The sequence below is a fragment of the Rousettus aegyptiacus genome, unplaced genomic scaffold (assembly GCF_014176215.1).
Source record: "Rousettus aegyptiacus isolate mRouAeg1 unplaced genomic scaffold, mRouAeg1.p scaffold_m13_p_4, whole genome shotgun sequence".
In the NCBI taxonomy this organism is placed as follows: Eukaryota; Metazoa; Chordata; class Mammalia; order Chiroptera; family Pteropodidae; genus Rousettus; species Rousettus aegyptiacus.
In genome coordinates this window covers 105,069,031-105,096,154 of record NW_023416307.1, presented here as the reverse complement: position 1 = coordinate 105,096,154, position 27,124 = coordinate 105,069,031, and the positions used below count along the sequence as shown (strand labels likewise).

Below are 27,124 nucleotides of genomic sequence, written 5' to 3'. Positions count from 1 at the left end.
AACCATAAAACAAAATTAAATTAAAAAATGACCTTTAAAAACAGACTGTCCCAAATGATTTAAAACTTGGTAATTTGAGTTTATATCCACAGCAAGATATATCCACAGACAAAAAGACCTGGGGAAAAAAAAACAACTTTAAATAAATAGCCAAATCCCTATTATGAGCTTAACTGTGTCCCTCCCAAATTTGTATGTTGAGGTCTTAATTCCCAAAACCTCAGAGTATGAGTGAGTATTTGAAGATAAGGTCTTGAAGAGATTAGGACATAGAATACAGACCTTGTGAGGACCCAGTAAGAAGGCAGCCATCTGCAAGCCAAGGAGAGAGGGCTCAGAAGAAACCAAATCTGATGATAGTGTGATCCTGGAATGCTAGCCTCCAGAACTGCGTGAAAATACATTTCTGTTGTTTAAGCCCTCCAGTCTGTAGTATTTTGTTATGGAAGTTTGAGCAAGCTAAGACTGTACCCATATTGTAGACTCTCAGAGTAAGAGCCCCATCATGGCCCTTACCATACTGTAATTTACCTTTTATTTGTATGATTTTAGATTGAAGTCTATCTCTCAAACTATAAAACTCCATGAGGACAGAAAGAAGGCATATTTCTCCAAAGTGTCCAGCATCTATTTGGCACTTTGCTGGTTTAAAAACACAACTTAGTCTACGGTCATGCCACCTTGAACACGCCCAATCTCGTCTGATCTCCGAAGCTAAAGCAGCGTCAGGCCTGGTTAGTACTTGGATGGGAGACTACCTAGGAAGACCAGGTGCTGTAGGCTAATAAAAAATAAATAGAAACACAACTAAAAAATTCCTTGGCATTCCTTCCATTAGAAGGCAGGATCTACGTCGGTGGGTTCTGGAACAACACAGTCTCCAGAACACAGCAGAAGTGATGCCGTGCCAGTTTCCAGGCTGTGGGCTTAAGAGACTTCTAGTTCCTTTCTCCTTAATACTCACTCCTGAAACCCATCCACCATCCTGTGAGGAAACCAGGCCATGTAGAGAGGCCATGAGCATGTGTTCTGGTTGACGCGTGAATTAGAAATCCCTCAGAATGAACCCAGGGGCAACTACCATCTGAAATGCAACCACATGAGAGACGACAAGAAAGAACACCCACCGAACCATGAGAGATAATAGTAAAATTACTGTTTTAAGCCACTTTATTTGGGGATGGTTTCTTATGTAGCAATATATTACCTGAACAGCACTCTAAAATATTTGCTCGATGAAATTCTTTCTGGGATATTTGTACAAATTGTGTCCATAAGTGCTTTGGGATATTTCTGAGAACCTAATAGGTGAGCATCATTCTGCCTTGATTTTCTCACTGCTCGACTCTCCAACAAGAGAAGTAATCTTACTGTTAACTCTTGACCCCTACTACAGGCACATCTCTCAAAAATGGATTAAGATAGTTTAATAGATAAAAACAGCTTTTTAAGATCCATTCCTTCGATTCACGAGCCAGTTTCTATACACCGTCATTGGCTGCAGACTCTACTGTTTGTGGTCATGAGAGATTCTGGTTACTTAGTGATGCAGCATCACCCTGTCTAATGCTTCCTCTCTCTGCCACACCAGCCCTATCAAAGCTGCAACCATCACCATGGAAACTAGCCTGGGAAGAATCTCAACATTCTTGGTCAAACCCTCTATGCTGTCACCCACAGGGAGCTCTAGAAAGAGAGGCTTGTATTTAAGTAAAAATTGTTATTTTTGATTCTGAGAGGCATCCATTGCTTTCTCCCATTGTTTTCTCCCTTTCAAGCTGCAAGAGAAATGTTTTCAGTAAAATTAATGAAGCTTTTATTTCTGACTTCCAAAATAACATTAACTGCCTACCTTATGGGAAATACTAAAACGATCCATACAGAACCCTAAGTTCCAAGAATTTTTGAGCATTGGGCTGATTCTAGTACTAATTGAGAAGGGCAGAGATTGATAATAGTTAAGTACGAGGCTTCAGAGACAGACAGATCACAGTTCAAGTCCTGACTACATTACTCAGTATCTCGGTAAATCCATTCATTCATTTATACAGTCATTAAACAAAATGTTTTCATACACCTACTAGCTCACAGGCACTGAAGTGTTTCTTGCTAAACACTGAGAAAACCCTTGTGTACAAAACAGACAGTCCTGAAATATTTACCCCATGCCTCCATACACCACTAGGCACTAATCGAGCTGTAGGGAAAACAAAAATGAACAAAATAAAGTCCTTGCCTTTAAAAATCTTTCCTTTTAGTAGTGGAGACAGAGGAGAAAAATTAAATATATGACATATCATTATAGGAGCTATGAAAGAGATATCCAAGGGGTTATTAAACAGAAAATAATAGAAAGAGTCCCACTTTAGGTCAGAACAGGCAATGTTGTTTAAATTTTTTAAGTCTTAGTTTGCCTATCTATAAACAGACATACTACTATGCTGTTTTGTTGCAAATTAACCCATGTAGAGTGTGCACTCCATGCTTGGTATATAGAGATGTTCAGTAAATTGCAGGTGGTATTATTCATATGACATATGAAAGAACCTTGGAGACTTTTGGGAGAGGCAATCCACCACAGGCTCTGCACCTCCAGTGTCCCTGGAAAGAATGTTACACCCTGACTGCTCTTTGCCTGGGCCGCTGCCCAGAATTGTGTCTGCACTAAGCAACCTTAATAGATAAGGTCAAAACTTCCTGAAGGGAAAAGAGCAGGTGTGCCATAAAAGAGGTAGATTTCCCAAACTCAAGATCCTCAGCTTCAGAGCAAATCCAGTGTGCAGATATCCATCTGGGCTCCTTTGCATCACCACTTTGGGATTTGGGGAGCTTTAGAGTTGACACAAAATGATGCTCATTTTGCTCGCTGTACGGGGAGAAATTAAGTCCTTTATCTCTGACACAAGGGTCTCATGTTTTCTGCCAGCATGCATAAAACTGTAATAGGCAAACTTATTAGCTTGTCAATAGAGTAAAATTCCAGATCCTGACAATGTCCCTCAAGAATCACCAGTGATCCCTAACTTAGTTTTCTACAGATAAGTCTTCAGTCTCTGACAGAGTAGTCTCTTTTAATGACAGTTCTTAGGTACCATCATCATGAAATACACACACACACACACACACGCACGCACGCACGCATGCACACAGAATACGCACCATGCAACACCAATCTAAATCATCCCAAATTTCTGTTCATCATTATGCAGAATGGTGACAAAGACATAAGATGACAAAAGAGAAGGGAGAGAGAGAAGGAAGGAGGGAGGGAAAAGAGAGAATGCCAAAGAATCATAAAAGCAAAGAAGGTGGCAAATTTTCAAATATTGTAAAGTGCACAGATTTACTCTCAAAATGGAAACTTATCCAGAAAGAAAAATTATCTCAGACGAGTAAGTTTTAATCAGCAATGCTCTGCAAAAACGTACTTTATCAAGGGCATATCATTTTTATCAGATGACAAAAATGGAGTACGACAATGTTATGTAACCCAAATAAAAGTGAAAAATGTACAGGTAGCAATTATAAATTTTGCAGGATGAAAAAGATTTTCTTGGTCCCCTTGTAGCATTTTCTTCCTTTTCTGCAGCCCAATTTTTTTTTAAGACCAAACATATAAGTTTAATTTGCTAACTCTTGTTATATTATGGTAAAAACTCTGAATTTGAAATGCATTTTTAGTTAAGTGTACCAAGTTTGGAAATTCCAATTGGACCAGTATTTGTCTATTTCATCTTGGCTGCAAAAAGCAACACTGTTTTCCTTTCTCATTACCACTTACTCCTAGTAGTCCTGTGCATATTCCAGGGAAAGAAATGGCAGGTACAAAGAGATATGCGCACACATGAACCACAGTTTCAGACACACATTTTGTTTGTTTAAAAAAGAAATCACCTGGAGGAAGGAAGCAGATTTATCGCTTCTCCTAGGCACTAACCGTGCTATGGAATTATATCACATCAAAGATAATTGCATTGATGAAATATTTATGTGCACTCATTACGGGAAAACACTCCGTTTTATAACCAAGATTTTGTGCTGCTTAAGTGAAAAAGCAGAAAGAGTTTAGTTTGTGGAAACCATTCTGGTTTGGATTTGTAAATTTAGTAAACTCAAGCCAGGGTAGCTCCCATATCAGCTGAGATGTCCTTTGGGCAGCCAGATGTGCTAAAAGCACTTGGTGAGAGCACAGCTTTCAAAAAGCTCCATGTTTCAATGAAAGGTATGTGAGATTCAGGTCTCTCTGTTGTCTAATGCCTTTGAAAACTAAACATCGAATTCCAAGATAGCATCTGCAGAGATAAACCATGCAGGCTCCCTTGGATGTTTTAAATTAAAGGCATCCTCTAGTCCTCATCTTTTGGGGCTGAGGTAGCAGACAATGTCTACCTAGGATGGAGGAACTATATCAGATACAGGACCTGCCTGAGAATCTGGGAGACCGAGGACACAGAAGGCATAGTAGGGATGTCCAATGAATTGTAATCTCAAAGGGTATTTGTGCCATCTCCCCGTTAGAAAAACCTGAGACCACAGAATACATAAGACTGAAACACATAAAATATTTTCATCTTGAGAAACTGCTCTGAGGAGGAAAATAAAAATAATAAATTTTTTCCACCTAGGACTGATTTATCAATCACTTCAATGTGCAATGCACAAAAAAAAAAAAAAGAAAGAAAAGAAAGAAACCAGAGAGAGCAGCAATTAGGCCAACACAAAGACAGACTATCTTATTTCACAGAGTAGTAGGAACAGTGGGGAGCTGCAATTTGTTCCTTGCTACCTGACTCTGAAATCCCCAGTTCTTTAAAATCACTTAATTGCTTATCTTTGCAGGGAATGTTTACATCCTTTCTCTGCTTTCTCTCTCCCAGAGCTCTGCCTAACAATTCATGTGGTAGAGTTTCTAATAACTCTTCTCTCGAGACCCAAGACAAATGAAAAGAATAAACACACATTCAGTGAGTCTGCATGGAGGGCCCACTGTACACACAGGGTCATGTATGGGTTTGGGGGTAAGAAAAAATCTGATTCTATAAACCACAGCATGACTTAGAAATTTTGAGTACAAGGTTTCGAACAGTTTATTGTTAATTCTTGGTTGCAGCAACTGAAAGTCAAGTCACACTAATTCGGGCAAAACAAATTTATCAGTGCATGGAGCAAGTAGAATAATGGCCCCCCATGGATGTCCATGACCTACTCTTCGAATCTGTAAATTTGTCACCTTACATGGTGAAAGGGACTTTGCACCTGTGATTAAGTGAAGGACCTTGAGATAAGGAGACAATTCTGGATTATATGGATAGGCCAATCGAATTAACATGAATCCTTTAAAAAGAAGAACTTTTCCGGCTTTAGTCAGACATATGATGACAGAAGCAAAGCCATACAGACACCAGTGATAAAAAAAAAAAAATCTAATACAGTACAAATAACTAAAAAGTCAAAGAGTTGTCTTCAAACCCAGTTAGACGCAAGAGTTTCAATCAGCAGTTCTCAACTGGAGACAATTTTGTCCCTCAAAGGACATTGAGTAACGCCTGGAAACATGTCTGGTTATCACGTCTGGTGCTATGGAGACGGTGCCATTGACACGTGGTGGGATTCTCAGCCAGGGATGCTGCTAAACATCCTACATTGCATAAGACAGCCCCCTACAACAAAGAATTATCCAGCTCCAAATGTCAATTGTGTGCTGTCTTAAAACAATGTAATACCGGCATATTTTCCCTGCATGTCTTGGCTTTGCTTGGCTGTATTCACCTGCTAATATCTCCCTACATAGTAACAATGTGGCTGCAAACAGCTTCAAGCCTACAACTCTCAATCTCAGATGTCCCTTCCTTGATAGGTCTGGCAAAAGTCCTTGTATTGATTCTGACTGGCCCAGCTTGAATCAGTCCCTGACTCCTGAACTATCATAGTGGCTATGAGGATGGAGCTCTATCCTGTTGGCCAAGATGGGTCACATGCCCTCGCCAAGGCCAAAAGAGTTGAGTCAGCAACTGCTCCACATACACCAGAATGCAAAATAGTGGTCAAAATGAAGCTGGTCATCAAAAAGAAACAATGTAACAAAGATTTTTTTAAAGTGTCTGCTCCAGCATTAGATTCTATCTAGCCAAGTGGACAAAATGATTTTGGAGGGTTTTATGAACACTGTATAGCAACAGCAACACCTTCCATGTATGTCTCTGCACCTCCACATCTCTACCTGGGACTCTGAATTAACTAGCCTGTGAATCTAACCCCCCAACAAGGTGTTTCTCAAGAGGTCACAGTGACATACAATTGGTAGACTATGTTGTCTGAGGTAAATGTGACATGACTTTGGTCAATACAGACTTTTTCTTTAAGAATGCTGTGACCAGGCACTCTAACAATAGAAGCGAGCTCTACGGCATTGCCAGAAGCATTATGGCTGGATCTAAAAGACAGCTTCTTGAAATGATGAAAAATAAAAAAAGATTACTATGTGAACTTGATACAATTCACAATACCCACTTCTACAATGAAAGGGAGATGAACGAATCTTTGATCAGTTGCAATGCTGAGTATTTGATTTATCTTTTCAAATCATTCTATCGCATTTTATCTCTCTGCAGAGCACAGGCAGTTCACTGTAGTTAAGTGCTGGTAATGTGCCTTGACTTAGAATTTCTTCACATTTTGTGACTGGTATAAATAGTCAAAGTAGCCTGTGATCAAGGATAATGCAGATTTCTAGGTACATCTGAGGTCACATTATTATGGGATTTACACATAAACAATGGTAAGTGAACCCAGAAATGGATATAGCACTAAAGTGGACAACATAAAAATTGAAATGAATAAATTCCTCTTCTTTTCATATGAATCTTCCAGAAATGTATTGGTCATTTCAATATTAAGTTTCCCAGGTTGAGTATCACAGACGTCCTTCACAGACTTCCATCTGTTAGTTCAAACTGAGCCACAGTATTTTTCCTTCTTTTGTTTCTCCTTCCTTCCTTTTTCACTTCCTTCCTTCCAAAAACCACTAAGAGACATTGTTGACCACTTCCCCTTGCCCCTTCTCTGCTCCTCACCCCACCCTATATGCTTCCTTCCAGAATTTCCACCCAGCAGCACACAGTCCTACAAAAAAACAAAGAGTACAATGTAAATGCCCTAAACTGTTGGATACTAGAAATATTTTTTTAAAATCCCTTGAAAAATAACTTTAAACCAAAACATTATTTATTTTTAAGAGAAGCATCAGAAGACATAGAAAGCTACAAAGAGATCTACAAATAGTGCATCCATGTAAAGACAACCTCTATAAACATATTGCTATAAATTTGTTCAAACTGTGCATAAATGTATGTGTGGATTTTATTATTTATTATATGAAAAAGATATACATACACATATGATTTTATATAATTTCATTTTTGAAAACAGATACTATACTGTATGTAATATGTATTAAATATTTTAATAAGCAATAGAATATTATGTGATCTTGTAACTAGCTTTTCATAACTTACATTACACACTGTGAATACTGTTCTACACCAATTAATATTAATCCATAACTTGATTGTTAATCTATAGTATTTTATTAAAGATGTACCATAATTTACCTTTTCAATCCCTCATCTTTACATATTTAGTTTTTTGCTCATTTGGGGTCAAACTTTCAAATGTTATTATTTGGATAGTAAAACTTAATGCAACTTCTTAACTTTCTACAGTTTATTTAGCCTTCCTTAAGTTCTCATTTCCCCCATCCCGCCACCATAGCTGAGTAGTATTAATTTATTTCAATTTCTTATGGTCTAAATGAGGTCCTTGGATAAAGCCATTGAAATGCAAGTTTTTCAAAGGCAGGTAGGTATTTTTTGTCCATTTTATTTACTGATGCATCTATCCCCAGTATGTAGACCAATACCTGGTATAGGGTAACTGTTCAATAAATATGTTTTAAATGAAAGAATCGATCATTTTCATGAGAGTGCAAACTCCACACCCTCCATTTTCCTATTTCTGCTAATCCCCACCCAAGATGGCATCCAGGTGTACGGCAGGCAGGCTTACACAATCTAGTGTGCTGGGGAGTAGGAACCTGTGCTGGTCACTGGGTGTTCTGCTTTATGCTGTGAGGCTCCTTGTCTACCCAGGTTATCTAGTGTGTTGGACACTGAAGTCGACCCCCAGTGACTTGGCTCTGCTCTCCAAGCTCGGACGGAGTCCTGTATCCTCCTTTCCCAACTTCAACCTATATAATGCTTTTGAATTCTGATGGACTCTCTGGGCCTTGGCCTTGTCTTCCAACCAAGCCCTGATTTAGCCTATTTAAGCTCTACCCTCCAGGATGTTATCTCATGCTCACTAACTTTCCCCCATAAGCAAGGCTTCAGTTTTCTACTCAGGTCATGCACATCCCCCCAAGGAATGCATCAAAACTTCCTTTTCACACCACGTGAGATTGCAGGAAGCTCAGGACTGATAGGATCTCTCAGGCCTTCTCTCTGCCTAAGCCCACTTCGCGGCTGTTCTTAACATGCTGCTGCCAACCTGTCTTGGCATGGGGTGACCCTGTACTGTAGCCTTTCTAGGGTTCCAAGGAGAGTGAAGCCAAATATATTATTGCTTTTAGCTAAGATGTCAACCAGTACCCTAAAAACACAGTAAAAGGAATTTTGACTTTGGACATAGGGTAACATACATATACATATTGACTGCCCACCCCTTCCATCTTCCTTCTCCATTTCCACACTTAACTGGGACTGAATGGTTGAGCTCCATCTCACTCTACCTCCTCTGTGGCAGGGATTTCCCTTACATATAATGTATCGACCAAATCAGAACACATTTGCAAGTAAAAGAGATGCTATTGATATTTAGGCCAGGACAACGTGCATGAACTGGAGGTGCCTGAGACAAGCCGGTAGGTGTGGTCACTCTAGTCGTACTGAAACTTATGCTCAGGATCATGAATCTCAGTTCTTGACACCGTCAGGGAGACTTAAGGGATTCAGAAATTCTTGTTTTGGTAGATGAAGTTGGACACTGATTTTTTAATTGCCTTCCTGCTCTAAGAATTCTAATCTCTGGCAAATGGACGTCTCTGAGTGATTAGGAAGGTGGTTTCATATATAGAAATACAGAAGAAAACATATTAATATACTCAAAATTATTAGCCCTCTTATTTATGTTATTCTAAACAATATAGCAAAGGACACAACTCATGGAACTTAATCACTGCACACTTGCTCAGTGATTTTCTTATGCTTTTTTTTAAGAAAGCAGGCTTATGAAGACTTGGTAATTACTAAAGAGGCTTGTGGAGGAAACAAGAAAAACATGCTGGGAGCCTACTAAGCAGCCTATAATTTCCTACTTACCATAGTGATTCTCGACTCTGCCATGCTGTTTCCTCTTCCTGGAATGCCCTTCAACCATCCCACTCCACCCTTAAAACTCCTACCCTCCATGCTGAGGCCTTTACCGACTGCCCTCCACTCCCTTCCCCCAGTCTTCCTGCTCATGGTTACTTGCTCCCTCTGTAGTGCTCTCCGGTTCCTCTACACAACGAGAGTGCTTTTCAGAGGTTAAGAACTGAGTCGACCAATCTGTGCAACAAATTGAGAGGTAGGTAGAGTATCCCCATTTTGCAGATTAGGAAACTAAATTTAGTAAATTGTGGTACAAGTATTCCAACCTAGGTTTTACTCAGCAGTGTCCACCTTACGTGGTCTTTTTGTTGTTATTTCTGGTTGTTAAGAATTAAATGTCTTATTGAATGTGAAAGTTCTTGGAAACAGTTGAGCTGGGCAAATATAACAAATTACTTTAGGTACATCTTCTTTCTACCTGGATGTTAAACTCTTTGATAATAAAGACTAGATTTCAGCTAACTTCCAAAATGTTAGCATGACATGAAAAACCTCAAGAAATTCTTAATAAATGTTATCAGAAGTTTCATATGAGCAAACACAATTCAGACCTCCATATGGCCTCAGTTCTGGAAAGAATCAAGAGCATCATCATGTGAGTTTCCTGTCACTTCTCTTTCTAGAATTGGATACTTGGTCGGGGGAGGGAGCCACACTTGAATGGAACCTTTTAATTTTCTGGATATAGGAAGTAGGTATTCATGGTTTTGAATAAAGGAGGTAAATGCGAACTTGGAGCTCCAGGACCCTTGAGCAGGAACGATGATTATCAAAACATCCCTGATGGACTGAGGTTGTCTACACTATGGTCACAAATCAAAAAAAGATGTCAGGGAGGCCCGAGAAGAAAACTACCTTAGAGTTTGGACTACTAAACAGCACTCAACAAAACCCCGACGGACTGAGAGAAAGGATGGTAGAGGATAGAGTATGGCTAGTAGTGAAAACTCTTGTGGCATTGTGAATACACCACGAGGAGAAAATGTGTGAGTGCGTGCATGCATAGATGTGCGTACAACAAAGAGCTGCATTACCGAAAACTTTAATATTGGACCTTTTGTGCAGAACATCCAGCATCTGATATTTCCCCACCCCAAGGTGGTTCCAAAAGAAACCTGAGAATCCGCAGATGGCAGAAATGAGAGCAGGGACACTTTCTGGCACCTCCAGCTGTGGAAACTCCTGGAACAGCAGTTTGCAAAGTTTCAGGACCCCTCTATACGTTTCAAAATTATTCTAGCAAGACTTTCCCCCTGCTTGCAGTGTTACTCACAAAGGGGAATGGATTCCATAAGTACTATATTTTTAACACACCCAGTCACTTCAGCCATCATACATAATAAACTGGGATGTGGGCCTCTTCAATACATACCTCCTCTTTAAGCAGTGAGTTCTCATTAATGTTAGAAAATGAAAAATAACAACGAAAGATGACAAAATTAGTAATTCCAACATGTAAGATACACATCATAATCACAGGTTTGGTGCAAAACTTATGCTAACGTGAGAGTAATGAAATCCTAATCACATAGGAGGGCCTCACTAGAGCCTCAAGTATTTCGTCTTCAGTGAGATGCAGTGTGCTAGAGAACTTCGTGTGAAAATAAGCACGTTTCTGGATTAGAAAAAGTGAGAATTTGCTAGGTGTACTTGTGAACATATATAGTTTAAAAATCCCATCACTTGCAGACACACCATCATTTCAAAAAAAGCAATTTGATACTCCAAGCAAAGCACTGACAATTATAAGCCTATACAGATAGGTTTAATTAGCCTGGACATCATGTACCTTAAAAAAATAAAAAAATAAAAAAACATGTTAGAGCTTTCTTACACTCCACCAGGCTTTATAAAAGCACATGTATTTGTACATAAACTCACATTGTCCTGTCAAAATTATGATGTAGCAGTAGAGAAGGATGCTAAGAAAAGTGGTTACTATAGCAACAAAAAATCACCACCACACTGGAGACGTCTGAGTGCTTCTGTTTCATCTCAGAGGTTCTTGCCAAAATGACTTCCTTGAGTTATTCCTCAACAGTCCAGAGTAAAGTCCTTTAGGCATAGGACTCTGATTGTTCTGAATCACCTAAGTATGGTCATAATTACAAAGTCTTTGGGTAGAGAATTCCCTGCATGGCTGGCTCAGTACTGCCCATGAGAGGGGATGCTACCTGAGAGAAGGGTTTTTTTCCCTGTCTTTGTTCTTTGATGAATCTCCATTATCTAGGATAAAGCATGGCACATACTAGGTGCTCAATAAACATCTGCTGAATAAATGAATGAAAGAACACAGCATTAATAAAAAACCTCAGTTCAAATCTCCATGCTTTATTTTTAAATATCAAGGCCCAGAATGTGGGTCAAAAGAACTCAGTGTTTTAACCTGCTCAGAAAACTCCAAATAAGATTCCTATGCAACATAGTTTGACACTGTATCCCTTCCAATTATCATTAAGTCATTCAACTGAGATAGGATAGTACAATGGTTAAGTGCATGGACTCTGGAACTTTAATGCTTGGGTTTGAATCCTGGCTCTATCACTATGTGACTTTGAAGGGGCCATTTAATTTCTGTGTGCCCCTGTGTTTCCAGCTGAAAAACAGAGACAGTAATAAGACCTACAGCTATTATAATTGAGCATACACTACGGATAAAAAGATGAATAAAACATCCGAAGTTCTTATTACAGCACCACCCACATGGTATTACATATCTTGTATGCCTTCCATTGTCTCAACTCAGCAAAAGCTGGTATAAATTTTTCTACAGTTGGGAAGCAGATTTCAAAACTCTACCAAATCTTTTAAGATCAAATCACAATGCTTGCATTTACACCTCCATTAGATATTCCAAAACAAAAGCTGAAAAGCAAACATGTGGGCTAACTTTATGATCCCCTGCCATAGCATGTAAAAGAAAGTATACAAGGGACTTCAGTGATCCTGAGCTGAGGGAGTAGAAAGACATGAACTGGTGAATCCTTCACTCTCTGGCCAAATTCTAGCATGAGTAGCAGCACAATTCATTCTAGCCAACTTAAAAATGGAAACAACACAGCCTTAGCTATTGATCACAGACAAATGATCTGGAGGTTAGGATTCCAAGACTCTCCAAGGTGATTGCTCCAATATTAAAAAAGTCTGTGCATAATAGGAAAAATACAGAAACTCATTTTCTCAAAGAATTTGATTCCAGGTAATTTAATTAATAATATGGAAAAAGAGAAAAAGACTATTATTTGAAGGGTCTAGTTGCTTTTCAAATATTTTCTGAAGCCAGTTTAGCAGGGGAAAAGTGATTTATATGAACATGTTCTTGGCAAAGAGTGTATAGTAGAAAGATATAAAATTATGTAAAGACTCATTGAAATTAAATGAATTACCGCTGCATATGAATCAGTCTTTTTTAAAGAAGCTACACAGTATAAAATAGACATAGTTTCATAGCTGATTAGATTTACACTTCCATCTTACTTAAACTATGCCACCTGGAGAATAAAATAATTCAATGCTTTCTACACACAAAAAAAAATCTTAGCCTAATACTTCACAATGAAAACCTTACTTTTGAGCTACATTATGCCAAAATGTGAATCTAGGAAAAAGAATATCCTTTGTTGAGGATGAATCATTCAATCTAGTAAAGACACTGAATCTCTGGCACTGGATATCTACTGCAACACACATTTTCCTCCAATTGGGAAGTGGGTTTCAGAACTAGACCAAATCTTTGATAAACCTACCACAGGGGCAGGCATAAACTACCATGTTTTCTTGTAGGGGCACCTAGTTTCTACAGCATTCACGAAGCCCAGTTCACAGATGATATCTCGAAAATAGAGAATTATAGCCTTCTATACACACTGATATGAACGAAGGCTATAAACAATTGCCATAAAAGATCACCATTAATAAGTGTGCTATAAAGCACAGCTTCTCAACCAGGGTTGTTAGAAAAACTGATGCCCTCAACCCTCAAGGTCCTGGGTGGAGACTTGAGCAGCTGAGGGGCCTCAGGATGGTCTCATCCTATGTGCATCTTGATGAGGCTCTAAATTCCCTCCAAAGGGCTATGCAAATATCACCATTGTCTATTTCATTCATGACAGCCAAAAAGTGAGGGGCAGACTGAGATGCTATAGTTCCACACAATGTTAACAGGAGTGTGGAAAAAAAACAAAATACATGGGGATGGAGGAGATTCTATGGACAAATATAGTAAATAGTGAAACAAAGTAATAGAGATTTCCTCGCTGCAGGACTTTGAAAAATTCCTTAATATGCTAATGGAATATGTTGTATTTCACCGACTTATTTGATAGTACACTCATTTTAATGGTGCTACATCATGATTAAGAATGCATAGAACACAGTTTGGGAACATCTGCTTTAAGCATTTAACTTATGCTACCCAATGAAGGAGCTTCAATAAGCAGTAAAGTTATATATAAATTATTTTTTTTAAAAAAATAAATAGAAAAAGAAAGGGGGAGGTATTCCAGATGGAGTTCCAAATGAGGTAAGATGTTTTATGATAAAAAGGACAGGATGTGATCTAGGAGAAGTAATTAATAATATATTTGGATGGCCTAAATTAATTCTGCCATTTTATTTCTAAAATATTCCAGTTGTACATTGTTTGTTTTCTTTCCTTTCATTTCATTCAAGTAGTATTTATGAGTACCTACAATGTGCTCTAGTCACTGGAGATTCCAGATAGAGAAAATAGACAAGATGAATAAACAAGGTAGGAAAGATGGCACTTCCATTTCCACAAAGGGAGACAAACAATAGGAATGTTTACATATAAAATAAATTCAGTAGTAAAATCATGTCACGCCTTTAAGTGTGATATAGCAACCTGGGTAATATGATTTAAGACTGAGTGTGAGCACTCTAAGGAGGTGACTGACTTAGGGGCTGATTTTAAGACTATGAGAACAAGCTAAGAAAGCAAATTTCTGGGAAAAGAGATTGCCTTACCAGGCACACAGATGCAAATGATTTTGAGATAGAAATGAGCTTAGGGCAACTAAGGAACAGAATAAGTGCAGCTGGAGAGGAAGAAAGTGGAAAAAGATGAGTCTGGAGACACAGGGAGAGGACAGATCATGCAGGCCCACAGAGCCCATAGTAAGGAATTCGGATGTTCACCATTTAAGGTATTAGTCCCTGACTTCTGTGGCACCAGGGATCGGGGCTCCTATGAGAATCTAACACCTGATGATCTGAGGGGGAGCTGAGGCAGTGATGCTAGCATTAGGGAGCGGCTGCAAATACAGACTCGCTTGCTCACCTGCCACTCACCTGCTACACAGCCTGGTTCCTAAAGGTCCTAACCGGTCTGTGGCCTGGCGTTGGGGACCCCTAATCCAAGAAAAGTTAATCAGCTGCTTTACCAGGAAAATGCCATGACATGATTTCTTTTGTTAAAAAGGGGGTACTGCTGCATAAAAAAAACAGCAGGAAAAATATTAGAGAAATGAAACAGTAATTTGCACCTAAACATAGTAGGTTACCTCCACAAACCTGAGGCCTAGAATTCCAAATCCTGGAGGAATGAGTCAAACTTGATATTCACCCAGCTAAGGAAAGAACAGATGTTCTGTCACTCAGTTGCACTTTACCCTTGAAACAGTACTGTCAGAAGAGATACAGTCATCCCAAAGAATTGATGCAAAGAAAAACACACTTGCTTTAATAGTGTATCATCCAGGATACTACTATTCTGAACCACCTTCTTTTGAATCTTAAAGAAAAAAAAGAACTTGAGGATAAAACTTAAAATTTTAACTACATAAGCACTGTTCCTCAAGTAGAATTCAAGTGTATATAGAAGTCAATTATTTTTTTAAATGGTAAGACTTTACCTTAATTCTTAATACATATATGACGGTTCCTCACAAAATTATAACTCAACATGTTTAAAATTTCTTGAGATTAAAAAGACATGAGACTCAGTAAAACCTGATTAATTCTGACCCTATTAATCAGACAATGGTGGAGGGCAGATTTAATCTGAAGAGAAATAACTATATAGAAATCTATTTATATAGAACCAATACACTCATTACAAAGTGCTTATCTATTCATTATAGCAAGCTACCAAAAGATCTATTATATTGTTAGCCTACTTTGAGGTTGCTTATATCTATATCTTAGCTAATGAATATATTCATTTAAAAATATTTCCTAGTTGAAAGTTTTCAGTAATTCTAGCTAGCCTTATTATTAATTAGTATGAAATTTGAGGTTGCCTCGAATCACATGAAATTAGTATATTTTAACATTTGGGGTACAATACTATGCAGAACAGATAATAAAAAACAGACATATTTCATCCAGTCACCTGTTGGTTTGTTTTTTTCTGAACTTACAAGTGGATTAAGCTCCAGCCATTTAGGTTTAGAAATGATGGTAAATCTAAGACAGAGGAGCCTCTGTTAAAGGTGCTTTACCTGAACATTACAGCAACTGTCCCATGAGCAAACCTCTGCTTGACCTCTCTGGAACCCATCACTGAGGGTCCCACCACCAACAAAAGTGAACTCTGCCTCCTGACCTTTTCAGCCGCTATGGGAATCCAGCCATAACCATAGTCTCCTGAGAGAACCTCTAAATCAGTTTTCTGTAAATACAGTGTTGCATTTGAAGCAGCAGACTAGGCTAGATTTTAAAACAAGCGGTTAGCAACAAAAGACAGCAACGCTAAAATCACCATGTAATGCAATCATACTAGCTCTGATCTTCAGTTATACAGTAGTACAGGATGACTTAATTAGTAAGAAATGCTGGATTATTTTCTTTCTGTTGCCAAATATTTCAGGGCCTCAGGTTCAATTAAAAATTAAAACTTGGCCATATTACCAATTGTCTAATTATATTTCTCAACATCTGTCTTTAATACAAGGCCAAAAGAAAATAATATTTACAAAATAGCAGACTTAGACAAAATACACTGCTGTCTTTTCATCTTGCGAACATCTCCATTACATAATTTGCCTTTCAGGCAGTGTATCAGTTAGGAATGCTTTTGGCTGCAAATAAGAGAATCCCTGAATCACAGTGGTTTAAGTAATTAGTGGTTTATTCTTCTCATTGAATTCTAGAGGGAGGTGGTCCCTGGTGTTGATTCGGCTATTCGACAATGCTGTGAAGACACAGCTCTCTCCACCTATTCCACCATCCTCAGCATTTTCCTTTTTTCTTCAAGACTGTCACCTCATTGTTATAAGATGGCTGCTGTATTTCAAAGTAACATATCCTTATTCAAAACAAGAAACAAGAGAGACAAAAGAATTTGTCTTCAGGGTGTCTGTCATTCTCATTCAGGAAAGAAACCTCTCCCATGTCCCCTTATGCATCACTGGCCAGAGGTGGGTCACATGTACAACTCTAGACCAATCGCTGTTGGAGCAGGAAGGGCTGACCAAACTGGCTAAGACCAATCATTATTCATCAAGTACAAATGGGACAGGCTTGCTTTGCCTAAGACCAAGTAATCATGCTGACTAAACACAGAATCAGGGATTTATTAGTAGGAACAAGTGGGAGGCAAGGACAGTGGTGTACTCCACAAGTGTTCACAGGATGGAAGTATCTGTGCATAAACAAATGGCCATTAAAGGATAAAAGTTATCTCATACCTTGTTTCCTCCGAAGCCTAAATACTGTGGGAAGCCGAAATGTCAGAGCTATAGAATAGAATGAGTTATTGACAATGCTCCTTCTCAGATTTTTTATTATTTTTAATAAGAGAGGTGGTCATCTCCACAGCAGGCTTTACCATATTCATTGCAAAGAAGAAGGAAGATTCAAATTACCTCCAGAAATATCTTCAAACACCAAAACTCACTGACTGAATAACTCAAAAGGTAACCAAAATACAAGAGGGTATATCGGTTTTTCTAAAAGATGATCTAAATGTCCATTTTGAATGTACGATACATATCCCAATGATGTAATGAGTGGTATACAAAGAAAAAGTAAAATTTACAAATACTCTCACAAAGGAAATCTGCCCCAGAGAAGTACAGCTCCAAAGAGAATATGAGGGTCATTGTTTGCCAAGTCAGACACACATAAAAGTAATTTCCACATCACAGCTAAAACACCATCACACTGCCAAACTTAACATTTGGCTGCAGTCTGGCTAAAACTGAATTCTAGAAGCATATAAAGAAATTTATATTATCATGCATAAATTAGCAATTTTTAGTGCTTTAATAATAAATGGTACTTCTTATAACTCAGGTAGTAAACAAACTGTACATATTTATTCCCAGAAAGCAAAGACTGATACTAAGATGAACACTGAATGCTGACTGTGGCCAAAATTAGAACATAATGTATAATCTCCATTTTGGATGTTTACAAGCACAGGGCAGAATGAATCTCCATATTTTAGAAACTGCCAAATGAAATATTATTTGCACTGATTATCTGTGGTTGAGATGTAATATTAAGATGATATAAAATGTTATAATTAAACAGTTCTAAGTCTTATGAAAACTTTACCCCTTTAAATTACATTGTTTCCTAGTAGAAAATAACCATGTAAATCAGTTAAGCCAATTAGCTCTTGCTAACCTGTTTAGCAATAAATATTTCAGACTTGGCCTCAAGAACAGGCCGCAAACCTAAGAGAGACAATAGAATCTCGAGAGGAAAAGCTCCTGCCTCTCTTGTTAGTGCCTGTGCTAGTTTCACAGTCCAGTCGTTTGGCGCTCAGGACAAATACACATGCACGCTGTATTTTGCTACTCTGATTTAAAAGATACAAAGACCTGTAAATTCTTTGTGTGTACACACACACACACACACACACACACACACACACGGTATTTGATTGATTCCTAGAGACATTAATAAACAATATCTCGCAGAGAATATAACTTTCATTCTTCTTCTTACATCTTCCAAGAAATCTCCTGTACTGTCAGGATTTGGCATGAGAGGAAGACAGGAAGAAGAAAAGATTTCTCAGTTATTACAAACCAGCATCCCTGACAGAGACTGCGCTAGCTGCTCTATATTGCCCTCTAGAGGATCTCAATATTACAGCAGGAAAGGAAGAAAAACAACTTTCACATCATTGCACTATATTGTTCACTTATTTCTTATGGCTTAGAAAAGAATATATACTGATTTAAAATGAGGACTTCTCTTATATAACATTCAGAACTCTTGAGACAAGCTTTTACATTTCTGCTATCTTAAGGAAACCATGCAAAAATCTTGTCTCATATTATATATCACAGTGAAGAGTAATTAGCCCATTACCCTATCCCCCCAGATATAGTCCACTTCATGGGGATTACACACTCACTATCTGAAGGCATTAAACTATCTACTCCATAAAAAAGTGCTCTAAGTTCCAAAAAACTATGACTCAGTGGTTCTTAAATTCACTGATTAGAAACTCAAACGAGAGAAATAAACTAAGTATAAAACAGTGGGGAATGGTAAGGGCTGTGGCAAACTGGAGAGCTCACACTCATTAAAGAGGTGAGGATCTGCTTAGTCCTACTAGATTATGTGGGCCCAGTGTTGTAATATCACTTAATTTTTTTCACTCTTAAAAAGTCAAAAAAATGTAAAATCTTCATATTTTAGATGTTCAAATTACCTCAAAACATTGTATTGGGGAAAGGAAATCATGACAGTAGATTGTATTTGGCCCACCATAGCAGACATCTCTGCTATAAGATCATCTATCAATGGCAACTGCAAACCAAGGGGGAAAAAAAAAAAAAACAGAAGGAGAACTCATCCATCTGTCCTACAATGCGATTCATCCTATCAAAAAACCATCTGGTTAATCGGGACAGATGTAGCAGATGTGGTAATTTGAAGACTGCTTAAATCTTCAACCAATCCCTTCATTGGGTGTTTCATCTTAATTTTGAAACAAAGAGGCTTTCTATGGCATATTAAAGCATAAATAAATTACTCCAATAGTGTGGGCTATTTCTTCCCCTACAGGCTCAGTCCCAAATCTCAAAAGAAAGATAGTCAGAGGGACATTCCCAAGGAGGAAATGAAGGCAATAGTGCAGATTCGCATTTGCAGGAGGCCACACCACTGCTGCTGTTATTAATCTTCTCAAGTGCAGATCTGGTTAAACACAAAAGTTTCAGCCTTAATTCCTACTGTTATTTTTCCCCATCTTGTGTCAAATTTAAACTCCAGTCTCCTCTTCCTATCAGCATAACCTTCCTTATAATCATTTATCTTTTCTTCAATAATAAGTACATATTCTCTGTCCATTTTCTCCAGAGACAACAGATCAAGGAATATAGATTCAGCAAATGAGAATGAGGTAACAAGATGCCAGGTTATTTTCATTGGCATGTTAAATAGATTGTCTCGTCTATATAAGCTTTACTGTCATTAGTCAAATCTCTATTTCGGCAGCATTAAAAACTCTTTAGTTACTATTCCCAAATCAAATATATGACCTTTGAAGATTCCTGAAAGCTGCAGAGTTCCTAAAATCTATAAAAAGATCCAATCCCTTTCAATATATTTATGCATTTATTAGAAATTCCTGGAGTGTTATATCCAGTATCATATCTGGATTAATTGCTCTGAAAAAGAAAGCAAGAGAACAAATGACAGAGAACAAATTCTAAAATTCCCCTACTGTCCATTGCAATTCACATGAGTTCTTTCCTACATGTTAAAGAAAGTATATGCATATGCGTATAATTTACTTGAAAATCTGGCCAAATCTCCACCTGTTATTCAATAATAAATTATTCCTGAAGGAGATACAAAATTAAATTTAAAGACTTATGATATCGTTTAATCTCCAAAGATTTCTTCAGACACCTATTAGAATTGTTCCGTATTTCCAGCATTTCATTTCCCCCCAAAAAAATGAATGAATGAGAGCCATACAGATTGCTTCATTTAAAATTTCACTTTATTGATTGCTGTCTGCAAGTGTTCTAATAGGCAAACAAAAGTTGAATTTATGTACCGTTTTCGTCTCTCATTTTAAAAGTGAATGAAGTCCATTTTTTAAAGTTTTGTTGGATTGTTTTAAGATAAGAAGTCAATAGAAAATATTTATAGGGAGTAATACTTAAGGTTATGTAAGGCAGTGAGAACAAAACAGGACAGTAAGAAGTAGGAGATGGGTGGGATTCCATGGCTTCATATGAACATATAAATCAGAATAATCAGTAAAGCTGTCTAAGGGTCAAGAGCAATCTGTAGACTCCATTGATATCTAGACAGCACTGAATTTGGTATTCTCAGCTCTTGCTAGGGATCCTTCTGACCCAGTGGAAAGCCCCTGAGCTGGTGTAAAATGTAACCCTCAGGCTCCACGGCAGCAAAGCAACGGTGCTTATTGTCAACAGCCTACTGAAGACTTTAAAAAAAAAAAAAAAAAAAGCAACACGTACAGACAAGGAGGCTACACACTTAAAGATCTCTCCTCTGCTAATTCTCTTTTACAATAGAGAAATTAGACATTTCAATATAAATAAATAGTTTAGCAATGATAACTGCCACCATTGATTAAATATTTAGAACGTGAAAGGCATTGTGCCAAGCACTTCACAGGCACCATGTCAATAAATCCTCAGGATGTCTTTGTGGGCAGCTGTTCTTATCCCCATAGTCAAATTTCATGAAAGCTCAAGAAGATTAGATGGCCTGGTCAAGGTCACACCACCAGTGAGTAACCAAGGTACAACCGAACATGAATCTTCATCTCCAAAGCCACTACTTTTACCTCAGATGCTCCAACAATTATGACTCCCATAAACAGAATTTTCAAGAACAGTATTGATATTTTTCAAAGTGAATTCAGAGAGGAAATGGTTGGCTATCCTCCCACCCTTCAATTCTGTTCCCATCACTCAACTCTCCTGTGATTTTATATGGGTCTCACCACAGGAGGACTTTTATTTCTATTATTCTATCTCAAACCCATAAGAAAAGTTCCCAGAAAGAGCAGCAGCCTCACCTCTCTAAAATTTTCAAGTGGTGATTTTTTTTATCAGTAGAGCTCCAGGTGGCAAGAACAGAGCTTTTGTTTGATGAAATACTATTAATTTCAAAGATGTCATTCACCGAATATTACAAACACCTGTGTTCCCACCAGCCAGAACTGGTCATTAATGCCGTTTACTTCAAGCCTTTTTAAATGGATGGATGAGTGAGTGAATAGATGGATAGATGGATGGATGGACCAACAGATAGATTGGCCCCAAAATTAATAATAAAAGCAATTTCTACAGGTAAGAGACAAGTCAGTCTTTGGAACTAATTCATTTATTCACCAAGCATGCCTTGAGTTAGAACCCAGCAATGTGCTAGTCACTGGGAATCCCAAAGGGCACAAGACGATGATTTGATATTGTTCCAGCTGTATCACAGCTTTGACAGGGATAAGCAGAGAGTGTTAGAGTGTAGCAAAGGGACCTTACAACCCTGTCATGAAGACACCAAGGGGCTCCTTCCTTCATAAGTGCTAAACGGCCACAATGCCAGGTGAGTAACAGCAGTGAGCCGTGGGCCTTGAATGCCTGGTCTAAGGGCTTCAGCCACTCCTCACAACCACCAGCTGCCACATGTGGCCAGACTTACCAACTCTCCTGAAAGGCAGGAAATAAAGGTTTTAGATGAGTAGGTGCCCAGGATCAGATCACAAAGGCCCAGGTAAGTCATGTCAAATTAGAACCAAAGAAAGGTTTCAAACAAGGAAGTGAGGCTATCAGATTCTACTTATGAACCTCACTCTGGCTACATGTGACAAATGGGTAGGAAAGGGGTAAAGGTAGAAGTCTGAAGTTTCACTTAACCAATTACTGAAAATACACCCACGCACATAAGCTCATGAAACCAGCCTCATTAGGCCTCCTAAAATTAGATTCTGTGTTCCCTTACAATTTTCTAATTTAATAAGAAAAAGTCACTGCAAACAAAAGTGCTTTCAAAAGCTCTCAGTTTTCTTTCTTCTCTGTGACAATGGCTTTGGGCCACATCTTCTCAATACAGTATCAAAGTGTTTAAATCACAGGTTTACACTGAAATTAGTACTCATCCTATCACTATCCCCCGAGAAGCCTTGTGATGGCTTTTGTGTCGATTCAAAGCTGCTGATAGTAATGTACACACAGCACGCACAGGTACTCCCACCTGCATTCACACACAGCCAACCAGCAACCCATATTCGTATTTCTGCCAGGAAATAGCATTGATCAGCTTCCACTGGGGGGGGGGGGGGTGCCTTTTAGGTTTTTATGACAATCAAATGATAATGACATTAATGATCGATAATGATGCTCAAAATATTTTCTAAGTAGCAGACATTGTGCAAGGTATAGTATGTACATTACCCTAACATTTACTTTAATCCTCACATAAATCCCAGGAAGTTAGTGTAATTATTATCCCCACTGTACAGGTACAGAGAGCAATGCTTTGAGGGGTTAGTAAGCTTGCCAAAGGTCACACACCCAGTAAACCAAGATGCTGAGGTCTGAACCTGAAGAGCTTGACTCTGCCCCTCTATTTCTAAATGCCACACCCACTATATCAAGTTCAAGAACAACAAAGATTGCTCTTCAAAGGCTACCATTGTTATAGATCAATAATAAAAACAATAGCAATGGCAGGCATTACTTACAGAATATTAGGATGCATCAGGTACCATGTCAAACATTCTACATCATTTCATTTCAAGAGATGATTCTCAGATTCTTGTGCCTATGTTGTGAGATAATGCACACATTTTTCCCTTCATAAAAATCCAACACACCCCAGAACATGCTTGTCATTTCAAGAAGTCTTTTTTTTTTTTTTTTTTTTAAAGAGAGAGCAAGTAAGGGCTTTTAGAGCATGACGCATCGGGGCATGAAATGCCTTTGCACCATGAATTTTGCAAGTGGACTCTGGCAAGTTCTATGGTCTCTGAGACTCAATTCTCATCCATTAAATAAAGATTCCAGTCTCTTGTTTCATAACTCTTCAGAGGATTACGTAAGATACCACGCATGAGTGAATGTGTGTGCGCACTGTCTAGTACTTAGTGTGGCAAGTGCACAATAGCTGAGCATTATCTCATCCAAGACAAGACCTACAACTATTAATGAATTCCATACTGTAAGAATTGTCCTAAGATACATTATCTGATTTCCATTGGATTCTGCTGAGTTGGTAAACTTCTGTCCCTGAAAACCTATGGCATTTGTCATATAGTCAGAATGCAGAAGACAGGCTTAAGAAGCTGCTGTTAAGTGAAGAAACCTGCTGATCAACTAGATGTCTGGGAGATGTTTGCAAATAAACTATAAAACATCTGCCCACGTAAACATCTGAAAACATATGAAAATTAGCTTTTTAAGAAAGAGGATAAATAGAAGGTAGAGTAAAATAAGCCCTATTTTATCAATCACCGGGGAAAAAAATATCCTATGTGCTTTCTATAAACAAAGGTATCTGCATATATTCCTGGATGCTGGATACATGTAGGCATACAAACATGATTCATACTACCCCATTATTACCTCTCCAATTTTCTTTGAGATCATGTGTTTAAATAAGTAACATTATTCCCACGGTGATAATAGTCATATCCTAATGTAAAAGTTCTATCTTTACAAAATCCATTCATTCAAATGAACGTCAAGTTTCTACTATGTGTCTGATACTATACAATGTTTATGCTGACTGCCCAAGAGTATGTCCAACTAGTTCTTCACATTCCACCATCCACCTGCTAATCAAGAAATATGTTTCTGAAGTAGTCCTAATACTGTCTCTGCCAATATTTAAAATGTCTAAAAAACATTCCCACTAGTTTCATTAAGACTTTCATTAAAGTAATTTTGTCTGTAGCTATATTTAGCATATATTCATTTCCTTATGTTGATTCTCAAATCTTGAGTGGCATGCATTTCAATGTAAAAAAAGAAAGTCTAGGAAGAATTAATTTATACATAACAAAGATACACATTTACATGACACCATTGTTGTGTGTGGGCTTTGTCCTTCTACTTCTTAAAAAATATGACTTTACACTTTGTCACCAAAATTGTGGTAAAGGGATGCACTTGTCTTATTTTTTTAATAACTTTTTCAAAGTGTTCATTATATTACAAATCAGTTTTTAGGAGAGGTCAAAACATCTTGAGTACTAACTAAAAGAAAGAGAGCTAACTTTGGAAAATGCTTACAGTAGTTTATTCATGACCGGGTTACTTTCAGTTAGTTTTCAAATATCTGTATTGAATCCCCTATTATCAGAGAATTTTAGAACCAGTGGAATGATAATCATAGACCATCCAGTCCAGTGTCTCCCAAAATGCATCCCGCAGAACGAGTTTGCATAGGTCTGATGATGTGATTCCACTGCTTGAGCCCCAATCCTGGCCTCCTCCTCACTCAGGGGGCCCAGAAGAGAGAGTAACTCATAATGAGTACTCTAGAACTATCTGCTAAAGAATGAAATAGATAAGTCAGCATAAACAGAAATAGGCTGAGAAAGATTATGGTCACACTTGGTGTTTAATGAATTGTCTGATTAGAATGAAATCTTATGTAGCTGACAGTATTGATGTAAAAATGTCCATGGTATGAAAAAAAATACTTATAAAAGAAGGCTGAATTAAAGAAAATTAGATGTAGAATTTATTGAACTATAGAATCTTAACTTCAATAATAAGAAAGATTAGTAAGAATACATTAAAGGTGTTAAAAATAAGAGAAATGTACCCAAGTATTAACAATGAAATCTTTGAGGGGTAAGGTTATGGTTGATTTTTTCATTTTTTAAAACTCTGATAAAATATATATAACATAAAGTTAGCCATTTTAGCCAATTAAGTGTACAATCAAGTAGCAGTAGTTACATTCACAATGTTGTGCAAGTATCACCACTATCTATTTCCAAAACTTTTTCAATTATATCTCAATAAAATGGTGTGGTGGGGGGAGGACTCCTTCATCACCTCAAACAGAAATTCTGTAATTATTAGGCAATAATTTCACATTCCCTCCATGCTCCCAACCCCTGGTAACCTCTTATCTACTTTCTATCTACGAATTTGTCCATTCTAAGAATTTTATATAAATGGAATCATATGATTCCAGTCTCTTTACATATGGTTTATTTCAATTAGCATAATGTTTTCAAAGTTCATCACAACAAATAATTTTTTAATATATTTTTGTGTATTTGATTTTTTTTCACAATGAAAATGTTATACATAGGAAATCATTAGGCTTTATGCTTGAAATAATGAATGAGTTACAAGGAAAGGAATCCCCACAGGAAGAATAGAGCAGATAAAGGTGCACGAGGCAGACGGTGAGTAGCTCAGAGCCCCCACAATGATTAGTAGTAGTCAGTATGTCAGATGGCTACTCTGCAATCAGCCTAACAGAGAATAAACATATAACCAACAGTGTCTTCCACAGCTCTTACCTCAAGATCCACTGCACTGACAAAAGTATAGAATATATTACTTACAATTGAAGCCCTAATTTTGCAGGCAAGCATATTTTGCACAATTTGGCAGGTTACAAATGAACACAAGAAGACAGCATTTGTCAAGTTCCTTGGGAAACCAGGCAGAACGATATGTAATTCCTTACCTGAAAAACATAAATATATAACACATATTAAAATTCAATTGGCATAATTTTATGTCTTTCTTAGTAGTTTAAGCTACATGCTTAATCAATTATTTCTTCTTCTCATGGCAGGCTGGCAGTGGGATATGGATATTGAATTCTTAATTCAATGCACATTTATTCCTGAGTCAAGATGGTTTTCATGTAAACATTCCCATGTAGAATGTAGGTGCTCCAAAGGCAAGTATATTAAATGCTGTGTCAAATAGAACTCAGAGCTGACATCAATTATTAACAGTATAATTAGTCGTTTCTAAGACACAATAATCACATGGACTCTCAACTCCCACCTGAAATCACATCTAACCCCTGAATCCATCCATTCACTCATTGAATACCCATCCATTCACTTAGCACCACATTTATTGAGCACTAAATATGTCTGTGGATGACACACAGAGAAAAAGCATGATTCCAGTCATCAAGGACTTTGCAATCTAATGTAGAAATAAATTATGCTCAAACCTCTTCCTTCCTTCTTAGCAAATTTCTGGACAATAATTATACTAGTTTCCACTCCTTCTGCCTAGTCAATCATTGATTCATTAAGTATGCACAGAATGTTTGTGCTAGGAATAGGCCATATGGCAGTGAACAGAACCCCAATCCCTGCCTTAGGAGAACTTACCGTCTATTAACAAATACAGATATTCTAATACAAGTGTGTGTGATGGGAGGGTAGAACTGGGAGATCTAGACTGGGGTAAGAGAAGGCCTCCTTGATGACAAACATATAAACTGCGATCTAAAGGATGAGTAGGAGTTAAAGTAGTGTCATTTAGGGTGGAAGAGGTTCTCAAAGTGTGGTCAGGGGGTCCCCAAGACCCTTTCAGAGGATTCACAAGCTCAAAACCATTTCCTAATAATACTAACAAGTATATGTCCTTTTCATTCTCATTTGCCCACAAGTTTACAGTGGTGTTTTCCAGAGGCTATGTGACTAGTGACATCACAGCAGCTTGAAGGTAGAAGCAATTATGAGAATTCGGCTCTCCTCTTTTACATCATAGCATAAAAAGACTGTCAAAAATGTAAAGAAATGC

General features: G+C 37.8%; 1 protein-coding gene and 1 pseudogene across 15 annotated transcripts in view; one reads left to right on the top strand and one right to left on the bottom strand.

The window, feature by feature from the left end:
- The window catches only part of MAGI1 (membrane associated guanylate kinase, WW and PDZ domain containing 1), a 542,794-nt gene that overhangs the window by 296,085 nt on the left and 219,585 nt on the right, over positions 1 to 27,124 (bottom strand). The window lies entirely within an intron of this gene.
- Positions 664 to 783, top strand: LOC118601946 (annotated as a pseudogene).